This window comes from Armigeres subalbatus, chromosome 2, assembly GCF_024139115.2.
Source record: "Armigeres subalbatus isolate Guangzhou_Male chromosome 2, GZ_Asu_2, whole genome shotgun sequence".
NCBI classification, from domain to species: domain Eukaryota; kingdom Metazoa; phylum Arthropoda; class Insecta; order Diptera; family Culicidae; genus Armigeres; species Armigeres subalbatus.
In genome coordinates, this window is record NC_085140.1 from 95,990,883 (window position 1) to 96,011,832 (window position 20,950).

The window sequence follows — 20,950 nt, forward strand, 5'->3', positions numbered from 1 at the left end:
GTATTATAATTATTTAGATGTAATAAATAACATATTAAGTAGATCGACTGAAAATTATATAATCGAATAAAGCATGGATGGAAACTTTAAAAACATTTGAACAATTTAACAATCATAAATCTCATGATTTGATAAAAACTTTCAAAACAATAATTTTGTTCAATTTTTTCACAATTAAAAAAAAAATGCATCGTTTGAAGTCGCAAAAAAAACTCAATTCAAACATTAGCCAAGTTAAGAATGCAAATCAATATCAAAACTACCCAATATGATTCGGAAAAATTGGTTCTTATCTACAGAAAGCTATTGGAAAAATTAGTAACTTTTTCTCCGGAAAAATATGAAACATTCCTTTCCACGAAACCTTCTCCGAACTGTCTCAATCACCTTGAAGATTCCGAAATGGCTCACAGGATTGGATGCTGCACCACACTGGTGTCTCTCTAGATAAGATAAGCAGAACAAACTGCCTGACTTTAATTAACAATGCTAATTGTATTACAGGTTCTCCACATATATCAAGGTTTTTTTCATCTGATTACTTTGAATCACTTTTGGAGTTAAATGACGCATTTAGCTGCAAGTTTTAAAAGAAATGGAATGAATAAAGTTTTACATTCTAACACAGGCAGCCCTTAACTTAAAATGAACTTGAATTGTTATATAGTTAGGGAAACTACACAGCAAACGAGTGAAACGATGCGAATTCTCTTTAAACTAAAGCGTGATGCTTTTCCAATGCAGAATCGCATTTGTTAACAAAATAGATCGAGTTAATTCGCGCATGGGGGTTCGATGTTTCACTAACATAATCCTTATCTCAAACTAATAAAAACCTAATCAGATGATTTCATTATGATCATTACCATACACGATAATAAACCGAAAATATAGCTTCGCGTCTTCTTCGATTTTTAGGCAGTGTTATTTTATTTTTATACTAGCAGACCCGACAATAGGGTGGCTCAAATTAGTATGGGAAAAACTTTGTTCAATTTTTGTGATGGGCCGCCCTCTTATTCGGTTCTATTTGATGGCCTGATGTTCTGGACAAAATTTCAGCCAAATCGGTCAACGTTTGGCCAGTGCTAAACTCGTTGGAAGTTTATATGGAAAAATGTATGCAGAAACATCCAAAAACAGTAAATTGCAGCTGGACTACACAACTTACGATGAAGAACTATGATACTCATTCAGATCTTGGAGAATTTAATACAGAATGTTATGCAGAAAACCGCGAGAAGATTCGAGTTTGCCCGGCTAAGTTATTAGCATTTCTCTGCAGTGGGGTTTGAGCAAATTTCGTTTCTTTTACCTTTGAAAAGAAATAAATTCACCCCTACAACACTCCAGTAAAATGCTAATATCTTTGCGTAATAAACTCTAATCTTCTCGCGGTTTTCAGCATACCATTCTGTATTTTATTTTACAAGAATTGAATGAGTATCATGGTTCTTGATCGTAAATTGTGCCGTCCAACTGCAAATCACTGTTTTTGGATGTTTCTGCATACATTTTTTCATATAAACTTCTAACGAGTTTAGCACTGCCCAAACGTTGACCGATTTGGCTGAAATTTTGTCCAGAGCATCAGGGCATCAAATAGAACAGAATAAGAGGGCGGCCCATCAAAAAATTTAAAAAAGTGTTTTTTGAGCCACCTTACCCGACAAACTTCGTTTCGCCTAAAATTGATTTACTCTCTGATTAGATCTCAAATTATGCAGATATTTATGTTTCATTTGTATGGGAGCCCCCCTTTCCAAAGCGGGGAGGGGTCTCGAACCATCTTGAGAACCTTCCCCGGCCCCAAAAACCTCTGCATACAAATTTTCTCGCCGATCGGTTCAGTAGTTTCCGAGTCCATAAGGTTCAGACAGACAGAAATTCATTTTTATGTATATAGATATAGATATACATATTTACTCTCGCTTTGCTAATATCAAGAAATCAATTTTAGTGTACTGATACCCATTTTAGTCTATTTAGATGTTTTTTCTCGTGAATTTTAAGATTTAATGAGATATAATGAGCAAAGCACATTATAGGTCAAAATAGGCACACTTTAGGCTCGAGGAAAGCAAAGAGATGAGGTCAGAACTGACTTAGAAAAAAAGATGCTGTCCCAAAAGATCGTCTCCATATTCCATTTTTTTTAACCGCACAGTAAATTCGAAAATGAGCTTTCCGACATCGACACGTTATGCGTGTTCCGTACCCACCAGGCGCACTGATAAGGTAGACCGTAAACATTTCGCGATCATTTTTTTTCTTTGATTGCTTGGTAGCTTCAAGCTCCCATGCGGTTACCTTCACTACATACGTGATACGTAGAGTTGATAAGAGATTAACGTAATTACGTCGACACAGAGACAGAACAAGGCCAACTCAAGTGACCCTGAATCTCGTTATAAAAAGGTGAGCCGGTCTGCTGACGCTCTGACCCACACTTTTTTGAATGCTGATACTTGTGGGGAAAACTAGAATTGTCTGGATGTACAAATCACAACAACTGATGTGTTATATCACATGCAAATTCAGATTTGATCTTTAATTAAATATACTGGCATTTATAATTGACACCGTACCGTATGTAATCAAGGATATGTCACTAAGGATAATTGAAAACTCACTAGGATTTCCCAAATTAGTCATATCACAGCAGATGACAATCGATGCCGCCTGAAATAAAGGCCGGAAATGATTATAAAGCCATTGCTGATTTTCATACAAAATAGTCATGATTGAAGATTGAAATATCCAATTCTAGCGAATAGATTGGCCAAAACCAGTTCAAAAAGGCCTGAACTTTCAATCAAAAAACTATAGTATGTTATTTGTACGCATGTTGACTGTTTGCGCACGTTTCAGGTAAAAATTAAGCCACCTCTTTTATATGTGGCTTTAAACAAGAAATTTGCAATTTAGTAAATAAAACGTTTAGAAAAATAAACCGGATGAATCTAATGAAAAGATATTTTTCTATCAGTTTGCAAATATTTCTGTTTAGGGGCTGTCCATATACCACGTGGACAGGTTTTGTTCAGTTTTAGATACCCCCCTCCCCCAGCGTGGACAATTGCTCATACAAGTTTGTATGAACCGTGGACATTCGCCATACCCCTCCTCCCCCCTAAACTGTCCACGTGGTATATGGACAGCCCCTTAGTTTATTTCCTTCTAATCTATGATTCTTGCTGCGACTGCAAATGGATTTTTGGATTAAATTTATGAAATTTAAAAAAATATCGGTGATGATGTTGCTGAACCTGAAACGTACCTTACCCTGAAAAGTACCTTTTTGACTTCATTTCGGATAGAAGAAAAAATATTCTGAATTTCTCAATGAATTTCGATTCTAAATTTGATAAGACCTTGTGGATATTTCTTTTCTAAAAAAAACCGCAGCGAATAATGGAAGTTATAAAGCGTATTCTGATTTATTTTCGGATGAATTAATTTGGATTTATCCGAAAAGGTATTTTATAATTTACTAGCTGTATGGCCCTCCCAGAAACAAGACTGATCAAAGCAACGGTGAATTGTGTGCAAAATTGTGTGAAGATTTAGGGCGAACACTCCAGTTTGTTTGAATCGCGCCGGGTACTTAGATAAAGTGTTATGCGGAGAGCCGCGTGTAACAGCCGGAGTACGATTTTCAACAGATCCAGTCAATTTATTTGTTTTGCGGATGACATGGACATTGTCGGCCAAACATTTGCAAAGGTGGTCCACCCGGCTGTACACCCGCCTGAAACATGAAGCAACAAAAGTTGGACTGGTGGTGAATACATCGAAGACGAAGTACATGTTTGTGGGCGGAACCGGTCGCGACAGGGCCCGCGGGGAAGCAAAGTATCGATAGGCGGAGACATCTTCGAGGTGGTCGACGAATTCGTCTACCTTGGATCCTTGCTGATAACAATGTTAGCCGTGAAATACGAAGGCGCATCATCTGTGGAAGTCGGGCTCCAGAAGATTTATTTATTTATCATCAGACTAAGGCCGGAGTGGCCTGTGCTGCACATAAAAGACTTCTCCATTCAGCTCGGTTCATGGCTGCACTTCGCCAACCACGCAGTCTGCGGAGGGTCCGCAAGTCGTCCTCCACCTGATCGATCCACCTTGCCCGCTGTGCACCTCGCCTTCTTGTTCCCGTCGGATCGTTGTCGAGAACCATTTTCACCGGATTACTGTCCGACATTCTGGCTACGTGCCCGGCCCACCGCAGTCTTCCGATTTTCGCGGTGTGAACGATGGATGGTTCTCCCAACAGCTGATGCAACTCGTGGTTCATTCGCCTCCTCCACGTACCGTCCGCCATCTGCAACCCACCATAGATGGTACGCAACACTTTCCTTTCGAAAACTCCCAGTGCGCGTTGGTCCTCCACGAGCATCGTCCAGGTCTCGTGTCCGTAGAGAACTACCGGTCTTATAAGCGTTTTGTAGATAGTCAATTTGGTACGGCGGCGAACTCTATTCGATCGGAGCGTCTTGCGGAGTCCAAAGTACGTACGATTTCCAGCCACTATGCGTCTCCGAATTTCTCTGCTGGTATCGTTATCGGCGGTCACCAGTGAGCCCAAGTACACGAATTCTTCAACCACCTCGATTTCGTCACCACCGATACAAACTCGTGGTGGGTGGCTCACATTGACCTCTCTTGAGCCTCTTCCTATCATGTACTTCGTCTTCGACGTGTTGATGACTAGTCCAATCCGTTTAGCTTCGCTTTTCAGTCTGATGTAGGCTTCCTCCATCCTCTCAAAGTTACGTGCCATGATATCAATGTCGTCAGCGAAACCAAATAACTGGACGGACTTCGTGAAAATCGTACCACTCGTGTCAATCCCTGCCCTTCGTATTACTCCCTCCAAAGCGATGTTGAATAGCAGACACGAAAGACCATCACCTTGCCGTAACCCTCTACGGGTTTCGAAGGGACTCGAGAATGCCCCTGAAACTCGAACTGCGCACATCACCCGATCCATCGTCGCCTTGATCAACCGTATCAGTTTATCCGGAAATCCGTTTTCGTGCATTAGCTGCCATAGCTGGTCCCGATCGATTGTATCATATGCGGCTTTGAAGTCGATAAATAGATGATGTGTGGGCACGTTGTATTCGCGGCATTTCTGCAATACCTGACGTATGGCGAACACCTGGTCTGTGGTAGAGCGTTCACCCATAAATCCCGCCTGGTACTGCCCCACGAACTCTCTTGCAATTGGTGTTAGTCGACGGCATAAAATTTGGGAGAGTACCTTGTAGGCGGCGTTCAGCAATGTGATTGCGCGGTAGTTGCTACAATCCAGCTTATCGCCCTTTTGTAGATGGGACACACGACACCTTCCATCCACTCCTGCGGCAGAACCTCATCCTCCCAAACCTTGGTAATCACCCAGTGCAGCGCTTTAGCCAGTGCTTCACCACCGTGTTTAAACAGCTCTCCTGGTAGTTGGTCAACTCCAGGGGCTTTGTTGTTTTCAGCCGGCCGATCTCCTCCTGGATTTCCTGGAGATTCGGAGCCGGAAGTCGCATGTCCTGCGCGCGTGCTCCTAGGTTCATTACCATACTGCCACCGTTGTCTGCCATATCGCCATTCAGGTGCTCTTCGTAGTGCTGCCGCCACCTTTGGATCACCTCACGCTCGTTCGTAAGAAGGATCCCGTTTATGTCCTTACACATATCGGGCTGTGGCACGTGGCCCTTACGTGAACGCTTCAACTTCTCATAGAACTTTCGTGCGTTATTAGCGCGGTACAGTTCCTCCGTCTCTTAATGGCCCAAGTATCCCAAAATAAACTATTTTTTCATGCGGTGTGAAAATGGGATTTTAGGAGAACAAATCAATACTTCCAATACGAAACTGGGACCAGTATGGGTGCTGGTATAGCGAATCCGCACCTGCGGGAGCGCAAAATGTTGGCTTAGGGGGGAGTTGATAGTAACCAACAGTGCATCATTGAGACCCATGAGGGCGGCAGCAGTGCGAATCCGCACCTGCGGGAGCGCAAAATGTTGGCTTTGGGGCAGTTGATAGTAACCAACAGTGCATCATTGAGACCCATGAGGGCGGCAGCAGTGCGAATCCGCACCTGCGGGAGCGCAAAATGTTGGCTTTGGGGTGGTTGATAGTAACCAACAGTGCATCATTGAGACCCATGAGGGCGGCAGCAGTGCGAATCCGCACCTGCGGGAGCGCAAAATGTTGGCTTTGGGGTGGTTGATAGTAACCAACAGTGCATCATTGAGACCCATGAGGGCGGCAGCAGTGCGAATCCGCACGTGCGGGAGCGCGACGTGTTGGCTTAGGGGGGGGTGCTAGTAGCTAGCAGTGCCACATTGAAACCCATGAGGGCGGCAGCAGTGCGAATCCGCACCTGCGGGAGCGCAACATGTTGGCTTTCAGGGGAGATGATAGTAACCAACAGTGCATCATTGAGACCCATGAGGGCGGTAGCAGTGCGAATCCGCACCTGCAGGAGCGCAAAATGTTGGCTTTGGGGGTTGATAATAACCAACAGTACATCATTGAGACCCATGTGGGCGGTAGCAGTGCGAATCCGCACCTGCGGGAGCGCAACATGTTGGCTTAGGGGGGAGTTGATAGTAACCAACAGTGCATCATTGAGACCCATGAGGGCGGCAGCAGTGCGAATCCGCACCTGCGGGAGCGCAAAATGTTGGCTTAGGGGGGAGTTGATAGTAACCAACAGTGCATCATTGAGACCCATGAGGGCGGCAGCAGTGCGAATCCGCACCTGCGGGAGCGCAACATGTTGGCTTAGGGGTGAGTTGATAGTAACCAACAGTGCATCATTGAGACCCATGAGGGCGGCAGCAGTGCGAATCCGCACCTGCGGGAGCGCAAAATGTTGGCTGTGGGGGGAGCGGATGGAAACCAACAGTGAATCATTGAGACCCATGAGGGCGGCAGCAGGGGGAACCCGCACCTGCGGGAGCGCAAGATGTTGGCTTGGGGGGGGTTGGTAGTAACCAACAGTGCATCATTGAAACCCATGAGGGCGGCAGCAGTGCGAATCCGCACCTGCGGGAGCGCAAAATGTTGGCTTTGGGGAGTTGATAGTAACCAACAGTGCATCATTGAGACCCATGAGGGCGGCAGCAGTGCGAATCCGCACCTGCGGGAGTGCAAAATGTTGGCTTTGGGGGGGTGATAGTAACCAACAGTGCATCATTGAGACCCATGAGGGCGGCAGCAGTGCGAATCCGCACCTGCGGGAGCGCCAAATGTTGGCTTTGGGGGGGTTAATAGTAACCAACAGTGCATCATTGAGACCCATGAGGGCGGCAGCAGTGCGAATCCGCACCTGCGGGAGCGCAACATGTTGGCTTAGGGGGGAGTTGATAGTAACCAACAGTGCATCATTGAGACCCATGAGGGCGGCAGCAGTGCGAATCCGCACCTGCGGGAGCGCAACATGTTGGCTTAGGGGGGAGTTGATAGTAACCAACAGTGCATCATTGAGACCCATGAGGGCGGCAGCAGTGCGAATCCGCACCTGCGGGAGCGCAAATTGTTGGCTTTGGGGGGGTTGATAATAACCAACAGTGCATCATTGAGACCCATGAGGGCGGCAGCAGTGCGAATCCGCACCTGCGGGAGCGCAACATGTTGGCTTAGGGGGGAGTTGATAGTAACCAACAGTGCATCATTGAGACCCATGAGGGCGGCAGCAGTGCGAATCCGCACCTGCGGGAGCGCAAAATGTTGGCTTAGGGGGGAGTTGATAGTAACCAACAATGCATCATTGAGACCCATGAGGGCGGCAGCAGTGCGAATCCGCACCTGCGGGAGCGCAAAATGTTGGCTTAGGGGGGAGTTGATAGTAACCAACAGTGCATCATTGAGACCCATGAGGGCGGCAGCAGTGCGAATCCGCACCTGCGGGAGCGCAAAATGTTGGCTTTGGGGGGGTTGATAGTAACCAACAGTGCATCATTGAGACCCATGAGGGCGGCAGCAATGCGAATCCGCACCTGCGGGAGCGCAAAATGTTGGCTTTGGGGGGGTTGATAGTAACCAACAGTGCATCATTGAGACCCATGTGGGCGGCAGCAGTGCGAATCCGCACCTGTGGGAGCATTTTAAAGAGACTGTAAAGGTGTTCGGCCGTACGGCACACTATTTTTTGTACACACATACACGCTCACATGCACACATATAGCCTAAAGAGACTAATAGAAATTTTTGGATTTGGGCAAAGCTTCTTAGTTGTCGACCAAGTGTGACTAAGAAGGACGGCAGGGCTGGTCTCTTCACGGTCTCGATTTTCCTGCTGACGCTTTTTTCTCCGGAAAATCGAGTTTTGTCTGTTCCGCGCCCGTTTGTATCGTGCCTCGTTCGCCCTCGTGCGGTGTTGCAGCAATCTCGCCCATGCTGCATTCTTCTCCTCAACTAACTGCTCACATTCGCCGTCATACCAGTCGTTTCTCTGATCCGGAGCCACCGTGCCTGGGCTCCAGAAGATACTGTGGTTAAGGTGACTTACGGCGGCGTCCAAAAATGGCAGGCACAATGGCCGTGCTATCCCACACCTCACGTTTTTGCTCGCACAAATGTGAATATTTAGGCGGTTAGCACATCTGTAAACCATTTTTTCGTGTGTGCTGCAAGTGAGCAAAGGTGAAAAACTACTTCCCGCTTTTGCCTGTCGTTTACTTTTCGAGTTATGTGCCCTTTAAAGCGCTATGTCGATTCTTGATTGGACTCCAACGCGATTCACCTTAAAAACAGATTCACACCCGCACCAAATGTGTCATGTACAAAACGCTCATAAGACCGGTAGTCCTCTACGTACATGAAACTTGGACCATGCTCGAAGAGGACTTGCAAGTACTCGGAGTATTCGAGAGACGGGTGCTTGTGACCATCTTTGGCGTACCTTCGGCACAGACAGGTAGGGGGAAGCTTTGGCTACCTGTTCGTTGTGTTGGTTTGGCACTCCCACCATCAGATTGGACAAATCGACGATTGCATCTTTGTTTATAAAATCACAGACGTCCTTTTGAATAAGTACCCGTGAAATATTCAATTTGAACGAAACAGCGACAATTGCAAACATACAGAGACATGGTTTTGGAAGATTCAGATCAAAATTAAAGGCTTATTAGTATTCAGGCTCAAGTACGTTGAGGATAAAGTGGAAAACAGCCAATTTGGCTAAACTAAGGAAATATCATTCATTATATTTTGAATTTAGGAGAAAATGACATTTTAAGTTTTTTTATTTGCAATAATAATGAATGAGAAAAATATGTCTGATATGACCATCTTCAAGAAATCAAATGTTACTCGGATGATTGGAATTAGGAACACGAATTAACGGAACACGAATTTAGGAAGTAGCTCCTAAGGATTTTACACAGGAAGTCGTGGATTCGCATTCCATGCAGCGCTGCGGCGATGGCCTCCCAGCTAGCACTGTTGAACGCGTTTAGACGTCAATCGTCAGTACCGCGCAGAACCGATTGCCGCTCCTTTTCTTCTTCCTCGCCCTCTCTGCATCTTCAATGACTGTCCTGATTGCATCCACAGTCGATCTGCCTTTACGGAATCCGAACTGTTTTTCCGATAAGCCAGTCTCACCCTCCGTGAACTGTGTAAGCCTATTAAGGATAACCCTTTCCAGAAGCTTCCCCAGTGTATCCAGCAGGCATATGGGCCTACACGATGCTGGATTCCCCGGCGGTTTTCCTGGTTTCGGCAGCAGCACCAGTTTGTGGATCTTCCACATATCCGGAAAATTACCATCTACTAAACACTTCTGCAGCACCATCCTGAACAGGTCCGGGAACGCCAAAATCGCGGATTTTAGAGCAACATTTGAAATTCCATCCCGACCCGGAGCTTTCTTCATCTTCAAACCTTTCGCTACTTATAATAGCTCGTCATTGGAGACTTGCATACCTGCAGCGGTTACTCGGTCTTTATCTTCGTACGGCGTACGCGGCCACGTCGTAGAACCATGCTGCGGGAAAAGGCCATCCACGATGATCTTCAGCTTGTTCAGACACATTTCGCTAGACTTATATTTCTAGTCGTACCGTCGGCGTTCGTGTTCCAACACTATATCGGTTCGCTGCTGATCGCTATGAGTATATTCACAAACTCTCCAGTTCATGTTCCTCGCCATCGACGGACTGCATAACGGGACATCGATGATGGACTCCCTGCCATCTCTGCGAAATGTACTAACGGTACCTTCGTTGCCCAATCTTACTTCCAGCTTAGCAAGCGCCTCCAGCAAACTGTAACCTCTGGCGTTAGTCAGTCTGCTTCCCCAATCCACTGCCCAAGCATTGAAATCGCCTACGATGATCACCGGTTTTCGGTCGATCAGCTTCTCCGTGTTTGAGTCCAGCATCCGGTTATACTGCTCCAAAGTCCACCTTGGGGGTGCGTAAAAGCTACACACAAAGATCCCGTTAATTTTGGCGATTACGAAACCCTCGCTTGAACTGTCTACCACCTCTTGGATAGGGAATCTGCCCATCACTTGGATAGCCGCAATCCCCGTAGCATCCGCCACCCAGTTGCCGTTGTCAGAAGGAATCTGGTACGGCTCACAAATAATTGCCACGTCGCACATTGCTTCTGTTGTCGACTGCCACGACAGCTGCTGTGCGGTGTCGCAATGATTGAGATTTAGTGCATCCCTCAGTTCGTCTACCGTAGTGATCTCGTCCAGGTCTCTACATTCGACCACTGCCTCCTGCGTTAAAGCCCTCACGTTTCCTTCACTACCTAAGGAATTGGCAATGAGCTCCCGGAAGGCCGAGCTCTTGACCGTGGGATCCTTCTTCAGCTCGAACAGCAATTCCCCCTTCTGAGTACGCCTGGTCCTCACCACTTTTTCACCCAAGTCCTTGAGCACCGGGTCCTCTCTCACCTTCCGTAATATCGCTGCCTATGTCGTCTTGTCGCTCACTTCGACTATCAAGGCGTCCCCCTTGACCCTCTCACGAGAAGAGCGATGTTTTTCTTTCTTCTTCTGCTTCTTTTTCTTTTCCACGTTCTCCTTCTGCTTCTTTCTCTTCTCCCGCTGACTTTCCACGGTTTGCCAATCACCGTTCTTGACGCCTTCCTTCAGTACGCTAGCACAATCTTGCACGTTCCGCTGCTTCTTCGAGATTTCCTGCTCTCCTGGAGAGTCCCTGCTTCGCTTCTCCGTGCGAGTATTTCGGGGGCTCATTGGCGTTTGCAGTGCCTCGACTGTTGTATGCTCCGCTGCATCTTTCAGTGCTTTTTCAGCTGCTTCCGCTCTTCTTTTGAGCGCGTTCTGTTCGTGCTCAGCAGATTTAACGGCGGACTTGATGCTCGTCACTAGAAGCTTGATCTTTGTGTCAACATTGTGCTTGTCCTTCACGAAGTCATAGAGCTCGTTGACTCTCTTCCGCACCTCCATCAGGTTGGACCTCCCAAGTTGTAGCTGCTCCTGAGTAGCACTACTTCCGATTTTGGGGTGGACACCCTATTTCCGGATCCTAGCTCCTGTTGGCCTGCCTGGTTCTCAGCCTTTGCCATACTGCTGGTACTCGCTACTGATACCTGCGACGTCACTGGAGATCGCTGCGGCTTCCCACTCTTTGCGAAAACATTCGCGCCTCCTGCTCCTTCGTTGTTTGTAGAATTTGTTTCCATGTTAAAAGATATGGAATCCTTCTGTTGTAGATAGTCGCCTCTTGTGATCTCATGGATGCCTTTGTAAACAGTGAGGTCCATGCAAGGGTTGACTCCGCCACCTGATAACACCGTGTTCAGAGCCGCATCGGCGTAAATCAGGAATGGTGCATCTGAACCTACTACCCACTGGTATATGTGACAAGTGTTGAGCGTTACCGGAGAACTGCCAGGTTGTTTACCGGGATGGAGGCAGACGAACCATTAGCCTGCTTGCCATTTCAAAGAGATGACACTCTTTTTTACTCAGGAAACAGAATAGCTCGAAAGTCAGTCCATACACGCCTAATCCTATCCAAAACCGAGAATCGTCCAATGTCGTTTGCCGTGACCAGTATACCATAATCAGGATCTTACTGGTATGAATCCTGATGTGCCGGTTGGCACTCCTGTTGGGCTTGTGTCACATAACATAAGTGGATCTTCGAACAAAATCCCTATCAAAAAGTTGACCCCCTTTCGGTGGGCCAAAACTGTTATAACGAGCGTCGGGAACATCGTTCTGTTATTCTCAAATGTAAACAAATACCATATGATCAGAAAATTAGAACACTTTGTTTCAAAGAGTACAAAGATCAGGATAGACAACCGATGCGTGGAGAAATTCAGTTTTAGCATGCATATATTTTAAACATTATCGAGAAATGGGAGATAATATCCGAAAACAAATTTCTTCTGCGATTCTCACAGCAATGGACAAGATATAAAATCAATATCGACATTTTCTGTATATAAAACAGCTATTTTCAGGCGATTTTATAACAATATCTACCGATTACTAGTATCGAAAATGAAATGATCCTAAAACTGGTTCAATTAGTTTGTGTATGAATTGAAGAAAATTGAAGTTTTTTTTTCAAAAAATGTTAATTAGGATGTCGTTTCAAACTGTTCTACATTAGAAACTAATCTTTAAATATGCTGTTTTCGGCTTTTTCACAAGGATGGCGAGGGATACACCAATGTTGGATTACAAGTTGCAAAAATGAGTTGCGAAATGAAATGAGAAAAACCAAACAGTTTTCAAAACTAAAGTTTTATTATCGACTAGATGTCATTCTTGTTAATACTTTTATACCGTATAGACTGCAATGTTGAATATATGTAAATCCTCTAACCTAAATCATAAACCAAGTATACGAAAGCAAACTCGCGGGACGGCGTCGCTGTTTCAAAACTAATTTACTTAATACGCTTTAACTGAGCATTAGGTTAGTTTTAATAACTTGACAAAATGCTTGATAATATTCTGGTAATAACGTTTCCAAATTTGTACGGATAAGGGGAAACATTGATTACATTTATTGTTCAAACAGCAAAACACTGATATTGTGAACCAAGATTGTAATTCTTCATTCAAAAGTTTGGTGTTATTGTAGTATGATAAATCGAAGTTTTATGTTCAAAATATTTCATAGTTAATTACAGAGTTTCAAAAGATTAATCGTATAATTATGTTAATAATCAATTTTATAATAATCATATAATTTTATAATGATTGTAACTGACCTTCACGAGTCGATATTGAAAGGAACAGTCGATTCATGGATATATCGAGATGTGGAATAGAAAATCCTTGGAAAGCTCTTTGGAGGAACCATCACAGTAACCCAGAAAATATTGTTTTCATATGGCATAATTTGCTTCCATGATCCGATATCGAGTCATAGAACATCATAGAGGTTTGACTGTAATCATTTTTATATCCAATGAACCAATGGTCTATGTTAACTATTTGAGGCAACGAAGTTAGATTCTTTTATTTGACAATTTTGCATGGTTATGCAGAAAGAAAGGTTTTAGCTCGATAACAGAGAGTTTCTTTACTATGTGCGTCGTCTTCTTCATCTTCTTCTGTGTCTAGTGGGCTTGGTAGTCATATTGTTACCGCTTCTGCCTCATAGGCCATGTCGTTTCCTTTTCTATCCTATACCTCCATCTTGATATTCTAGCAGTAATTGCTAGAACTATTAATAAACGAAAAGATAGTTCCCTACATCCAATTAAAATTCCATCAATTGCTTTCTCCTGCCACTTTACCAACTCGTTTACTAAGACGAACCTGTGCTACTCGAACCTAAATGTCAATTAAGTCCGCATGAACTCGTGGCAAGTGCAATGTATATTCGGCTTGCAATGGTTTACTTTTAGAGTTGCATTGCTGCTTACTTTTCTGATTCACAGTGCCCGGTAAACGCTGACATCAAGATCAACGAATTCAAAACGAGCTGTCTTTCCTCAAGATCAGTGAATTTTATTACCAACTAGTCGACCCGGCAGACGTTCTACTGCAAAGTAGAAAAAAGTGTGCGTTGTGAACTGCCCATGCGAAATTTCCATACAAATCTCATTATTTTCGCATGAGGATATATCATATAAGCCCGTCGGAAACGACAACGAATCTGCTGAAGGAATGAAGGAAATCCATCCAGCCGTTTTCGAGTTATGCGGATACGATTTGATTTTTATTATTCAGAGATATTATTTACATCAACATCAGCACTTTAAACCATCAATATGGAAGTGTTGGGTTATAAAACTGTAAAACAATAAGAAAATTATTAAGCCTTTTTTGTGGATTGTCTTTACCTGTCATAAGACGATTTTAGTACTATTCAATTTTATTCCACCACGTTGTAATCTAAAAAAATATTTGGCTAATTCTGGTGTGAATAATAATCAGATAAACAGTAAAAATCACGCGACCCCTTGCTAATTCAATACTGTTATACCATATCTTTTGACGTTTCGATGTTCCGTATAACACATTCAATCTTAATATATTTTTCTGACATTCAATCTGTTATAAGGGTACAACTTTTGCTACCCGAGTTACACATATGTTATGTGCTTGTGTGCTTTGAGCGGCGCACGGTCGCTGTGATAGGGCCTGCTTGCAGACACATGCAGCTTTTTATAGAGGTTCAACAGAGCCCACTGTCAAACCCCACCACATTCTAGACAGGCCCCCTAACTCGCAGTGGCCATGAGGAGGGTTCGTCAAGCCCTTGGGCAAAGTCCATGCTGGCCGTGTGTGTATGTGTGTGTGCAAAACCCGCCATCAAACTCACTCATTTTTTTAGGTGTCAGGCCATTAGGCCGAATGGTCATTAGGCAGAATTAGCAAAAAGTGAAAAATGAAAAGTTATTTCTTCACCTTACCTCTTCTTACTTCTTCTCCCTTCCTTCATCCTTCTTCCTTCTTTCTTTTTCCTTCTTCCTTCTTTCTTTTTCCCTCTTCCTTCTACCTCTTTCTTCTTCCTTTTTCTTTCTTTGGTTTTCTTCCTTCTTTCTTCTTCCTTCTCACTCCTTCCTCCTCTCTTCTTCCTTCTTCCTCCTTCCCTCATCTTTCTTCCTTCTTGCGTCTTATTTCTTCCTTCTTCCTTCTACTTTCTTCCTTCTTTCTTCTTCCTTTTTCCTTCTTCCTTATTTCTTCTTCTCTCTTCCTTCTACCTTGTTCCTTCTTCTTTCTCCCGTCTTCCTTCTTCTTCTTTCCTTCTTCCTTTTTCCGTCTTCCTTCTTCCTTCTTTCTTCTTCTTTGTTCCTTCTTCCTTCATCCTTCTTCCTTCTTCCGTCTTCCTTCTTCCTCCTTCCTTCTTTATTCATCCTTCTTCCTTCTTGTTTCTTCTTTCTTCCTTATTTCTTCTTTCCTCTTCCTTCTTTCTTCTTCCTTCTTATTTCTTCCTTCTTCCGTTTTCTTCCTTCTTATTTCTTCATTCTTCTGTTTTCTTCCTTCTTTCTCCCGTCTGCCTTCTTATTTCTTCCTTCTTCCGTTTTCTTTCTTCTTTCCCCCATCTTCCATCTTTTTTCTTCCTTTTTCCTTCTTTCTTCTTCCTTCTTCTTTCTTCTTTTTTTCTTTCTGCTTTCTTTTTCTTTCCTCTTCTTCCTTCCTCCATCTTCCTTCTTCCTTTTTCCTTCGTGCGATCTACATCTTCTTCACTTCGCACTACTCACTTCTCACTCCCAAGCTCTCATTCGGCCTAATGACCGTTCGCCCTAATGACCATAGCCTTCAGCCTAATGACCTTCGGCCTAATGATCCAGCATGCATTTTTTAGGCACTTATCCTTAGTCAGGGGCTGCGAAATGGTGAGTTGACATCCGGGAAGGGGCGCCTAACATAGCTCTGGTCCTCACAAGTTCCAATATTCACGCTTCCACGGGTCTTCCGATGACAATTGACCGCCAGCTAAGGGTTGCGTACTTAGTTGGTAGCGCAGCCTGGGCACTGTTGTCCTTCTGACATCAGCTAGAGTGAGAGGGTGCGTCCTGTGGGGTCTGCCTAGGATGTGGTGTTCGACAGTGGGCTCTGTTGAACTTCTATAAAAAGCTGCATGTGTCCCCAAGCAGGCCCTATCAAAGCGACCGTGTGCCGCTCAAAGCGCACTAGCCTAGTCCTGGTGTTGGGTGGGACTTTAAACAAATTTGACCCGACTGATCGAGCGTCTGTTCACCAAGGAGGTGCGGCTCCAACAGCGTCTGTTCTGGCATCCAGCGGCTGAGTATGAAATGCTATTCCCCGGAAGCTATACCTAAGATGGCAGCCCCATCCCGGTGGATAGGGAACCTTGGGCCAACAACCTACTGTTCCCGAAACATCAATTTGTTCGAGAATCCGATAATGAAAGAATACGGACTGATTTTACGGCGACGACTCTTAGCGCGAAACAACGGACACGAATAGGAACATGGAACGTTTTAACCCTAGCCCAGCAGGGTAAATTGGCACAACTTGCCAATGAGTCACGCCGCATGAAGCTTGAGATCCTGGGACTGAGTGAAGTCCGTTGGCCAAACTTTGGAGAACACAGAACGCCTTCGGGACAAGTTCTGCTATACTCTGGTTTACGAGGTGAACACGCTCCCTGGCATCGCGGAGTTGGCTTCCTACTAAGCGCTCAGGCACACTCTGCGCTTATGAAGTGGGAACCTATAAGTGAAAGGATAATCGTTGCCAGATTTAGAACACGGGTCCGAAACCTTACTATAATCCAATGTTATGCGCCAACCGATGCTGCCGATCTGCAAGACAAAGAGAACTTCTACAGTCAACTCAATGCCGTCGTAGATACAATTCCGAAGGGTGATATCAAGATCTGTTTGGGCGACTTCAATGCGAAGATCGGATCCGACAACTCGAACCACGAGCGCATTATGGGACGCCATGGTATCGGAGAGATGAGCGAAAACGGAGAGCTGTTCGCAGAATTTTGTGGTAATAACGACATGGTGATCGGGGGATCGCTCTTCCCTCATCGACCGGTTCACAAGATCACGTGGGTCTCCCGTGACGGCTTTACAGAAAATCAAATCGACCACATCTGCATCAGCCGAAAATGGAAACGGAGCCTTCTTGATGTACGGAATAAACGTAGTGCCGATATCGCGTCTGATCATCACCTCCTCATCGGTGAAATACGCCTGCGCATTGCGCGGATTCGTCGGCAGGAGGAAAGAGTTGGACGACGATTCAACACACGCCGACTGGAAGATGCCACGGTGAAACGGTCCTTCGTTGAAGAACTGGAGACGCGTGCTGCAGATATTCCGGAAGGTGGCAGCGTGGAAGACCAATGGACCGCCATCAAGAATGCCTTCATCGCCACCAGCGAGAACAATCTGGGCGAACTACGCACCCAGAGAAAACAATGGATCACCGATGAGACCTGGAGGAAGATAGAGGAGCGAAGGAAAGCCAAAGCCGCGATAGAGCGATCGAAAACCAGAGGAGCCAAAGTCTTAGCCCGTCAACGATATGCGGCTCTTGAGAAGGAAGTAAAACGCTCATGTCGACGGGACAAACGAGCGTGGGCAGACTCTCTGGCCGACGAAGGAGAGAGAGCCGCCGCAACCGGGGACATTCGCCTCCTCTACGATATCTTACGACGCTTAAGCGGGGCGAAGATGAATGCAACGATGCCTGTGAAAGACGCGAATGATCAGTTATTGACCGACCCAACTGACCAGCTGAAACGCTGGTTTGAGCACTTCGAACAACTTTTTCAAGTGCCAGCCAGGCCATCACCACCTCGGCATGATCTGCCTAGGATCCGACGTATAACACGCGTCAATACCGAAGCTCCATCACTGCTAGAGATTACAACAGCCATCCAAAGCATGAAATCGAATAAAGCCCAGGGGTCGACCGCATATCAGCCGAGATGCTCAAAGCTGACCCCATGACATCCGCTCAACTACTGCATCGTTTATTTCGTAATATCTGGGACACCGCAACTTTCCCGGTCGACTGGATGCAAGGTATCTTAGTGAAGGTGCCCAAAAAGGGTGACCTGACTGTATGCGATAACTGGCGAGGCATTATGTTGCTGAGTACCGTTCTCAAAGTTCTGTGCAAAATTATCCTAGCCCGGATTCAGGAGAAGATCGATGCGACTCTCCGGCGGCAGCAAGCCGGATTCCGTGCCGGAAGATCCTGTGTGGACCATATTGTCACGCTCCGCATAATTCTGGAGCAGGTCAACGAGTTCCAAGAGTCCCTTTACTAATATGTGGGGCGCCCTGAGACGCAAGGGGGTTCCTGAGAAAATCATCGGCCTCATCGAAGCACATTACGAGGCCTTTTCGTGTAGAGTGCTGCACAATGGGGTCCTGTCTGACCCTCTCCGGGTCGTAGCTGGTGTGAGGCAAGGATGTATTCTATCACCGTTACTGTTCCTCATCGTAATCGATGAGATTCTGGTAGATGCGATTGACCGTGAACCAAGCCGCGGGCTGTTGAGGCAGCCTATAACCATGGAGCACCTAAACGACTTCGAATTGGCTGATGACGTTGCACTCCTCGCGCAACGGCGCTCTGATATGCAGAGTAAGCTCAACAACCTTGCCGAGCGCTTCTCCTCGGCAGGTTTAGTCATCAACGTCAACAAAACCAAATCGTTGGATGTAAACAAGGTGACCCCTTCCAGTTTCACAGTAGCCGGGCAACCAGTGGAGAATGTTGAAAGCTTCCAATATCTTGGTAGCCAAATGGCGTCAGACGGCGGTACCAAGATCGACATAGGCGCACGGATCAAGAAAGCAAGGGCTGCCTTTGCGAGTTTAAGAAATATCTGGAAAAACAGGCAGATAAGTGAACGCACCAAAATACGAATTTTCAACTCTAACGTGAAATATGTGCTGTTATACGCTAGCGAAACATGGTGTGTATCAGTGGAGAACACCCAACGGCTGCAGGAGTTCATTAACAGATGCCTGCGGTATATAATTCGGGCCTGGTGGCCTCACAACTGGATCTCAAACAACGAGCTCCATCGTCGTTGTCACCAGAGGCCGATAGCAACAGAAATTCGGGATCGGAAGTGGGGCTGGGTCGGCCACACTCTTCGTAGGGGCGGAAACAAAATCTGTAAACAAGCATTAGACTGGAACCCAGCGGGACATCCCAGCAGAGGCAGACCCAGAGGCTCATGGCGGCGAAGCCTCAACAAAGAAATAAAAGAAGTCGACCGAAATCTAACCTGGCAACAGGTTAAAGCGATAGCCGGGCAACGCTCAGGATGGAGATCTTTCAAGTCGGCCCTTTGCACCACCAGAGGTGTACAGGATCCATAAGTAAGTAAGTATCCTTAATCAATATGCCAAAAACTAGCGTGTAAAAATTTCTCGCTCATTTTTTGGTATTTATTCTAAATCGATTTGCTCGTAACAGATTGCATTCGACGCAAAATCCTTTCCCATCGTTTCCTATTGAAAATTGGCCATATCGGACTATGAGATTCGGAGTTATAGACAAAATACATTTTTTTTACAAAATACATTTTTAAGGACTTACCCTTAACCGATTTGCTTGCAACAAGTTGCATTCGCCACAGAATAGTCTACCATTGAAAATTGGCCAAATCGGACTATGGGCTCGAAAGAAATGGCGAAAATACTATTTTTGATAATGCACGAGAAAGGCACCATCACCGCTAGGTGAATTAATTCAGGTTTTTTTTATTGGACAGGAACAAATATGCATACCGAAGGGGGTGAAAGATAAAAATAAATGGATACTTTGATAAAATCGTAAAAAATAAAATAAAGCCACGAAAATCGAGGGGAAATTATATTTGTTTCGGCCTTATTACTTTATTATAGTGATTTTTAAATAGATATAAAGTTCACATTGATTTAAGCACACTGAACCTTACCGATAAACTTGATTTCATTTTTATCTATAATTCTATAGGTACACTCCATCTGAGATGTTGGGATGTCGATTATCACTACTGTGCTATTACGCTGCCAATTATTACTCCGAATAAAATTGAATGTCTAGAATAAATAAAACAAACAACCAACCAACAAACCACAGAATAGGTTTTAAAGCTGCGTAGGCTTCGATATATGTACACAGAGTTCGTAATGCTCACTCAACTTCAGGAGCACAGCTGATTCAAGAAAATTTTCGGCTCAAAATCGCTTTTCGAGAAAGAAAAATATTCTGAAGAGTGAAAACCATTTTTGTCAACCTCACCTCTTTCTTTGAAATGAAAGGGACTTCAGGATTCTTGTGCAGACAAATTTACTGCTTGTTACTTTTATTCCAAAGAGGGTTCATCGGCAAAGAGAGCTCTCTCTTGTAACAATCGCCCTTATACCAGAAAAGGAACATAATTCTTGTATAAGGGGCAGCAGGGACTATGTCCAAGGGCTTGACGACCCCTCCCCATGGCCACTGCGAGTTAGGGGGCCTGCCTAGGATGTGGTGGGGTTTGACAGTGGGCTCTATTAAACCTCTACAAAAAGCTGCATGTGTCCATAAGCAGGCCCTATCAAACCCAGTCAACACATGAACGTATATGGTGTCGTGTAGGATGCAACATGTATGTATATCGTCTCCAATTTAGCATCTTGTATTGCACCATGTGCGATTTTATGTAGACTGGGAAGCGACCGTGTGCCGCTCAAAGCGCACAAGCCCAACACGAGTGCCAACCGGCACATCAGGATTAATACCAGTGAGATCCTGATTACGGTATACTGGTCAAGGGAAGTGACACACACACGCGCGCGACAAACGGCATGTAAAATGAACGTAAATTTACATTCTTAATTAACGTCAAATAGAGATAAAATAAGGGTTGCTGAATAACATTAGCTTTCCGATTACTATCAATTATTTTCAATTTTAATTCCGTTTCTTTTTTACTTTTCTTACGTTAATGAAATGATAACGCGGGCGCCTAATCCGAAATTCAAATGAACAATTGCTCACTTTGAGCGATTGATTGTTTAT